Here is a 7694-nt window from a genome sequence, read left to right on the forward strand (position 1 = left end):
GCTAATTTAGGATTCGAACAAAATAGGAATTTCATTCGGCAAAATGGAAATTACCCCACCCCTTCCAAAAATGTAAGTTCGCGGCGCCCCTGTATAACGTATGCACCTGACAGGGGGACAGAGTTTGTGATTTGCCTATTTTTGCTGTTAAAGGGAAAGGGGAGTATGGGAAATGCTTACGCAATCTCTATATATATTTCTCTAACACGGCGACAAAAAAAGCCTCATTACAACTCCCCGAATGGCAACGCTAGAAAATCGACCAATGATTGCCGCTAAAAATGTCACATGCCAAATCTAGCTGAGGTGGCTCAACATATAGCGCTTTTAAAAACGGAAACTGAAATAACCAGAGGGCATCAGCTGTGGCAATCTCATACTATTAAGCTAGGCAGAAGTGAGTAGTCTTTGTCGATAGATCTCTATTTTAGTATTTTGTCGAAAACGCTTTTTTTCGCGAATTTATATATTACGAATTTATTTGACGATTTTTGATTTATATCATTAATTTATTTGTTTTATTATTGTTATTAGTTATTCATTGAAAAATGAGTCTAAGTCTTGCTGTTACGCTTTTGAAGTATAATCAAAAGAAGCGTTCTCGAAGATTGGAAGAGAGCATTGATGACAGCTATGAAAGACGTAGTGGTGAAAGGATGCGTAGACGACGTGCTGTCATTCAAGATTTAACTGTTGATGTTGTCAAACACAACATAGGTTCCATGACCGAAATTTGTGGTTTTTGTACTGCTATTTGCTAAAAAGATGTAAATTTTTTTTTTTAAAAAAAAAGGTTGTTATATGGATTTAAATGATTGTTTTGAATTCTTAGAATTCTGTGCATTTGCAATGTACCTAAGTTAGTAGCGAGCGAAGCGAGCTTGGTTTGCGAAGCAAACCATATAAAATTGCGTAGCAATTTTTGGGGGTTGGCGAGCGTTAGCAGGGGCGCAGCCCACTAGTACATGAAAATCTCCTTATTTTCAAAATTTTCTAAGAAAGCAAAATAAAAAATGCAATGAAAATTACTCGTTGAAAAATTTCAAAGTGGAATCAAAGCTGAACTCGTTTTACAATTACAACACAAAAGGAAAACAAAAGGAATTCCTAAAGAATGTTCTGCTCAAATTTTTATAAAATGAATTAAAAAGTATATTTTGTTTAATGCAAGGCTACATCTTTTTATTTAAAGTCATCTGCATCCGTTTTCATCTACAGTCAAAGTTAAAGCGAAAATCAAGGTTGGGGAATAAAAGCTGGTAATTGGTAAAAAGTGAAAAAAAAACGTGAACTTGTTTAAAATCTGGTAATGTACTGAATCGTAAAATGAGATAAAGAAACAAAACAAGCGAACTTATTTAGGATCATATGCCATACTGATTGGCAAAATCAGAGAAAAAAATTAGTGCAGTATAAGATAAAATCTTATACTGCATTGAACAGTTAAAGAAAAAAAAAGTCAACTTGCGTAAAATGCAATATTTTTTTGATTGGATAAAAGAAAATAAAAAAAGAATGGCTTACATAAAGCCTGATAAAATATTGAACAGTATAAAAGACGAAAAAAAATTATATTTCACTAAATGGTAAAAAGATAAAATGAAGTCAACTTGTATAGAATCTAATATTGTATAAAAAAGGAAAAAAAATATAAAAAATGTCAGGAAAAAAGAAATAAACACTTATAAAATTCAAAATCTAACACTTTATCGAATGGTAAAAGGAGAAAAAAAATCAGCTTACATAACCCACCTGTTATACCAATTTTTCAAATTGATTAATCTTTTTTTTCTTTTTTAAATAAAAGAAAAGTATTGTCTTTATTTTCTTTTTCTGAATCCTAGAAATGTTAATCAAAACAAACAGCATAAAAACGCATCTGCGGATGTTAATTCAATTAATATTAGAAAAGTTTCAAAAGTGGTATAACAACTCTGCGATAATCACAGCCTTTCTCCTGAGAGAAGCTAGGCAATGATTATCATCAGTATTAATTACGGAGAAAAAAGAATAAGTCAAGTTGAAGGTCGAGTTCAGGCCTTCTTGACACTAAATGAGAAAGTTTCCTCCTTAATGGGACAACAATAAAACAATTTGTTAAACCAGTTTGACATCATTTATCTTAATGGATCTTTACATATCGCAATCTAACCATACATAAATGTAATGGTTTCGCAATAGGAGACAAGTGTGAGTGCAATGCATTTGTTCTTAGTCCAATGAGTGCCATGTTATTTGTGCTAATGCAATTTTATCCAAACACTAGGGGACTAAGCTAGACGCTTACTGATCCCGATGATTGCTTTGCAATAATTGCTGTTTCTTGGTATAAAACAGTTGAAATTATTTAATTAAAAATATATGTACTATAAAGATCACTTGTGCCTTCACTTTCCACGTTCAAATACTTCCCGCATGATACTATTAAAATCTATAAGTGAACATAAATCATTTGGTGATTAGTTTTAGAAGTGAACATAAATCCTTAAGTAATCATTTTTTGAAATAATATTTAAAAAAGTATATTGTTATAACAAATTTGGTGAATTCACAACTTTTGCTTACCAAACAGACCGATGTATTTCAAATACATTTTTGGCATTCATCACTTTGTGCATGAAGCTGAAATTCAAGCTCCAAATCATTTAACGAATCTCTTTAATCGTAATTCATAATAGTATATTAATGTCATTTGCACCAAAAAATAATAGTTCTAAAACGGTTAATAAGACCGGACACTGATTTAAATAAGTTGATCTTAAAATCTAACGTAGAATTACATTATTCTAATAATAATAATAATAAGAGCAATAACTCCGAAACTGATCATTAGATTTTAATATAAAGTAAGAAATCAATAGTTATTGGGAAAAATTTTATTACTTTTTATAAATATATATAAAAAAAAGGAATTAGTTAAAGGATTTTAGCGTTTTTTTCTTTGAAACCATAAAAATGTATTTATAATTCTCTTTATATTAAAGTAAGGTCGTGTGCACCTCATCCGCTGTGTTTGGTGTTAAATGTTAAAATTTAATTTGCTATAAGTGTTATTTGCTTTACGTCATTTGTTTTTTCCTAATCCTGCCACTTTGAAACTTAGTCGCTCTTGAAGAACGAGAAGGTATCTTAAGAATTCACTTTCGATCCTCTTAGTTAGTTATTTTTCATCCATTATTGGATTGCCCTACTATCAAAATGACGTAGTATACGAAGAGACAAGTAGTGACGTGTAAGTTCGTGAGGGCGAGATAATAAGTCCACCAGTTTGTTTTTCATTCCTTTTGATCTCTTCTAATGAAAAATAAAAAAAAATAATTGCTGGACTTAATAAAGAGGGAAAAAAATTGTTTACACTCATAGGATATATTAATTATTTAGATTCAGAGTCAGGAAATGAGTTTTTTGTTGTTGTCATTTGGCAACACTCAGTCTGGTGGCTGTTATAAACATTCTAAAGCTACACTTTTTGCGAACTCGCGACAGACTGGATAAACTAAATCCGAAACTAAAAATAATTATCCAGCAATAGACTGAATAATAGTTTTTAGTTTAGATTTAGGAAGTTATTTATAAAGAAATTTTTTTTTTCCTTTTTTTTTATCCATTGATTACGTGAATGTATGAGAGAAGATCACGTTGCTCCATTGTTTAAGCACTAAGCCTAGAGCAGTGCAATTTGTAAGAAGGATTCGAAACAGTCTTTTTAAGAATGACCCTTTCTTAAATGCATGTAAACAAATGTTGTTTTTCTTCTTACAAGTAAGGGGCTGATGCTGGCTTCTTTTGAAACAAATCGAAAACATCAAAGATACATTTAATAAGTTTCTTTTTCTTGAATTGTTGGTAAGTTTGATAAATTGTATATTGTTGACTGAATCGATTTGAGGTTTCGGAAGATGTTGAACCCATAATAAGTGGGGGGAAAAAAAACTGTATGTCGAATAAAAAGAATGATGTATAAATAGTTCTTAAGATTTTTTTTAAAGCCTCACATAGATTACACGGGACAGATTCCTATCTATAGATTACACGATATCGGTATGATCACGAAGTAGCATTTTTATAAGTTAAGTTAATTATTCTTTACCACCTACGAATGATGTGGGTTTAAGATAATGATCCTTCCATTTTGTATCTTTGTAATTGTGGATTCAACTTGCAACATAAAAAAGTTTCTTTGTCGAGTAATACGGTGATATTTTTTTTCGAAAGTAGGAGTTTCCTTTATTTGCCCTACATAGAAAAGTAAATCACAAACATCATCCTCCATATTTTTAGGACAACCACAATAAATTTTCATTCTTTGCGAATTTTGTAATTAAAATTACTATAAAGTGACTGTGAATTTTTTCACAAAGGTTTACTGTCAGAGGTTTTGATTTCTAGAATTTAGCTAAATTACACTGAAAAACAAACTCATTTTTATATCCATAATTGCTTTTTTCAGTTCATCCTTCGTTTTTCAAATTTTTTCTTTTCGCATTTAAACAAAATATATTTATCCAAATGGGAGAAGAATTACTGTACTAAATAATTTCGATTTGTACTAACTTGAATTTTTTTCACAAAGCTTTACCGTCAGAGAACTTGATTTCTTGAATCTAGTTAAATTGCACTGAAAATCAAACCCATTTTTAAAATCCATAGTTGCTCTTTTCAGTTCATCCTATTATCTTTTATTCTGTTACATTTTGTCTCTTCGAATTTAGGCAAAATTTCTAGATGGGAGAAAAGGTTTAATTTCCTACATTGTAATAATATTATAAAACCTTTTGATTTTTATATTATATTTTTAAAGTAATTATTAATTCTATCAGCCAATGATTATGATAGCTTGATTATTTCTGTTGCGAAAAATAAATCAATAACATTATCTTGATTTAAGCGCGCACAAACGTTGTTTTTGTTCTAGGAAATATCTTTTTTTCTTCTCACTTTTACGAGTACCTAATTGGCAATGTGTAGATTATCTAGGTAGTTTAGCATAATACCTAGGTAGTTAGGGAATTGAAAAATTTTATTAATAATTTATCATGGATTATCCGGGTAAGTCTTTAATAATATGTAGATTAACTGATGTGTACACTTCAGTTCTAACATATATATATTTTTAGCGATTGTGGCAAAGAAAAATTTTTTTTAAAAAAAATGAAGGCTCTGCCCCGGGTGAGGATCGAACTCACGACCTTCAGATAACTCAAGTTTGAGTTGATTATGAGACTGACGCGCTGCCTACTGCGCTACCGAGGCTTACTAGCTGTAATTACATGTAAATAGAAATACTTGATTTGTAAATATGTATTCAAAGAGAAAAACGAAAAAATTACGGATTAAGTTTTATATACTGAGCATAAGCTCCAAGTATAAGTAACTCATAAAGTAAGTTTAAAATAGACAAAACATGGAAAATAATAAAGATTAAAGAAGAGAGAGGAAGAAAAATTATTAAAATAAAATATTTAAAAAAAAAAAAAAATTAAAAAAGGAGAAAAAAATTAAATAAATATATATAAAAAAACCGGAAAAAAAATATATAATTTCTTCATCATCTCACACGATGCTAACTTATATTATTAGTTCTACATACTTGCAGTGTATGCACAGTAAATAAAATTTATTAATTTTCTTTGTTTTTCTCATTTCCCCCCTCCTTTTTGTCTTTATTGTGTTAGATATATATAAAAAAATAAAATTTTAAATTAAGTATAATTTTTTTTTATGTGAAATATTTATATTCTAAGTCATTTAAAGTATAGTTTTATAGTTTTGAAAAGGAAAAAAAAAAAAAAAAAAAAAAAAAAAACCGCAGATTTAAAATCATTTTATTTTGAACATTTTAATTCATTAGAGAAAAAATGTTGAAATGTTGTTACATATGCCAAGTTACCTATACCAATATACATATACAGAAAAAAAAGTAAATAAGAAGATAAATAAATAAAAAAAAAATAAATAAAATAAAAAAAAAAAAAAAAAGAATAATAAAATAAAATGAAATAAACTTTTAATGTAACCAAACTATTTTTTTGAAGTCACGGAATTCATATTACTTTGAATCACTTTAAAAATAGTTTATTTTAAACTCCTTTTAGGGTATAGTTTCTATAAATAGATAATAATAAATCGTTTTGAGCCTTTTCTTAAAAATTGTACATTTTTTAAAAAACTTTTAGAAATGAAAAGATATTAAAATTACTCTGTACTTTTGGCTTACCTACTTACTTTTATGTGTCATGGCTTTTTAAACGGTTTTTAAAAACTTTGAGAAAGGCATATATTAAAATTAAAATTCCTCAGTATTTTTTCCTTTACTTTTATGTTTTTGGGATTTTCAAACTGCTCTTTGTATTTCATCTGCCGAATCTACGAGTTTGATTTAAATTTTAAATTCAAAAGGTTCTGACATTTAATCTATTTAAATGTTCTGTTGTCAATTAATTGTTCTATTGTTGAATAAAAAAACTTAAAATTTATTTACATTAAAAATGAAAGCATAGTTAATAAATATTAAAAATATCATGATATTTAGCTTAATCATATTTAGCTTAATTCTTCAAATTTGTGAAGTTATGAAAAAACTAAAATATTAAAATTTCTCTATACTGTTACGGCGACTGAAACTTTAAATTAAAATTGTTCTGACACTTCAGACATTATAAATGTTTGATTTTTGTTGTCCATTAACTGTTCCATAGATGAATAAGAATTTTTATACCTTTAATTGCAGTTAAGGACAGTATAAGCTTGAAATTTATTATAACTGAAATTGTAAGCACAATAGTTAAAAGAATAGGCAAATCATTTTTTCCCTTCCTTTTAAAATCCGTACAATTTTTAAAATCGCTAAAAAATGAAAATATTAAAATTACATCATATATTTTGAAAAAGAAAATGAAGAAAAATAAGAGAGAAAAATAAGAATATGTTATTTTATTGACGAATTAAAATCTTTTCCTCGTTAATTATAGTTAAAGACTAGAAAAATTTAAGATGAATTTCAATTTAATTTAATAGCGAAAAAAAAAATAACAAAAACATTCCCCATTTAATAACAATAAAAGAAGAATAAAGAAACGATCTATCGTTAGCTATAGACATCAAAGCATTTTCTAAATTTAGATTTAAAAAAAAAAAAAAAAGGATGCTTAATTTAAAGCAAACAACAAAAAAGTTTCAAACTGTTGTTAAGAACAGATACGAATTAAGATCCTTATAAGTTTAATATGAAATTGCTAATGAATTTAAAAGATTAATTAAAATTTTTATAAAAAATTAAAAATCTCCATCAGTCTAATTTTTGTTGAGAAGAAATATACGACTTCCAATTCATATGAATTTAAAGTGAAAGCATAAAATGAAATCGAGTGCTAATTTAAGATTAATTTAAATTTGAATAAAGACAAGAAAAAAAAATCTCGATTTTTCTAATTATTGTTATGAAAAAAAAAACAAATAAGATTTGGTGGGAATTTAAAATGAAATTGCTAATAATTTTAGGAGAACAAATGCAGTGAAAATTGAAAAAAGTTAGTCTCTTGACCCGGACGTGATTTGAACACGCAACCTTCTGATCTGGAGTCAGACGCGCTACCGTTGCGCCACCGAGCCATGCCCATTACGTGTTAAAGATGAAATATATTAAAACATATCGATTATATAAAATATTCTCTTCACATCTGATGCTTTCTGTC

The 7694-nt window shown here is 27.9% G+C and overlaps 1 protein-coding gene and 2 non-coding genes across 3 annotated transcripts in view; 1 reads left to right on the plus strand and 2 right to left on the minus strand.

Moving 5' to 3' along the window:
• Positions 1–7694, plus strand: part of LOC147804380 (uncharacterized) — a 45235-nt gene that overhangs the window by 15931 nt on the left and 21610 nt on the right. The window lies entirely within an intron of this gene.
• On the minus strand, positions 5162–5253 carry TRNAM-CAU (transfer RNA methionine (anticodon CAU)). Its single transcript is given in 2 exon segments — positions 5162–5197; positions 5217–5253. It is a non-coding gene; the product is annotated as a tRNA-Met (tRNA).
• Positions 7540–7611, minus strand: TRNAW-CCA (transfer RNA tryptophan (anticodon CCA)). Its single transcript has one exon. It is a non-coding gene; the product is annotated as a tRNA-Trp (tRNA).

This window comes from Parasteatoda tepidariorum, chromosome 9 (assembly GCF_982258835.1).
Source record: "Parasteatoda tepidariorum strain Cologne lab strain chromosome 9, Ptep-v5.0, whole genome shotgun sequence".
Taxonomy (NCBI): domain Eukaryota; kingdom Metazoa; phylum Arthropoda; class Arachnida; order Araneae; family Theridiidae; genus Parasteatoda; species Parasteatoda tepidariorum.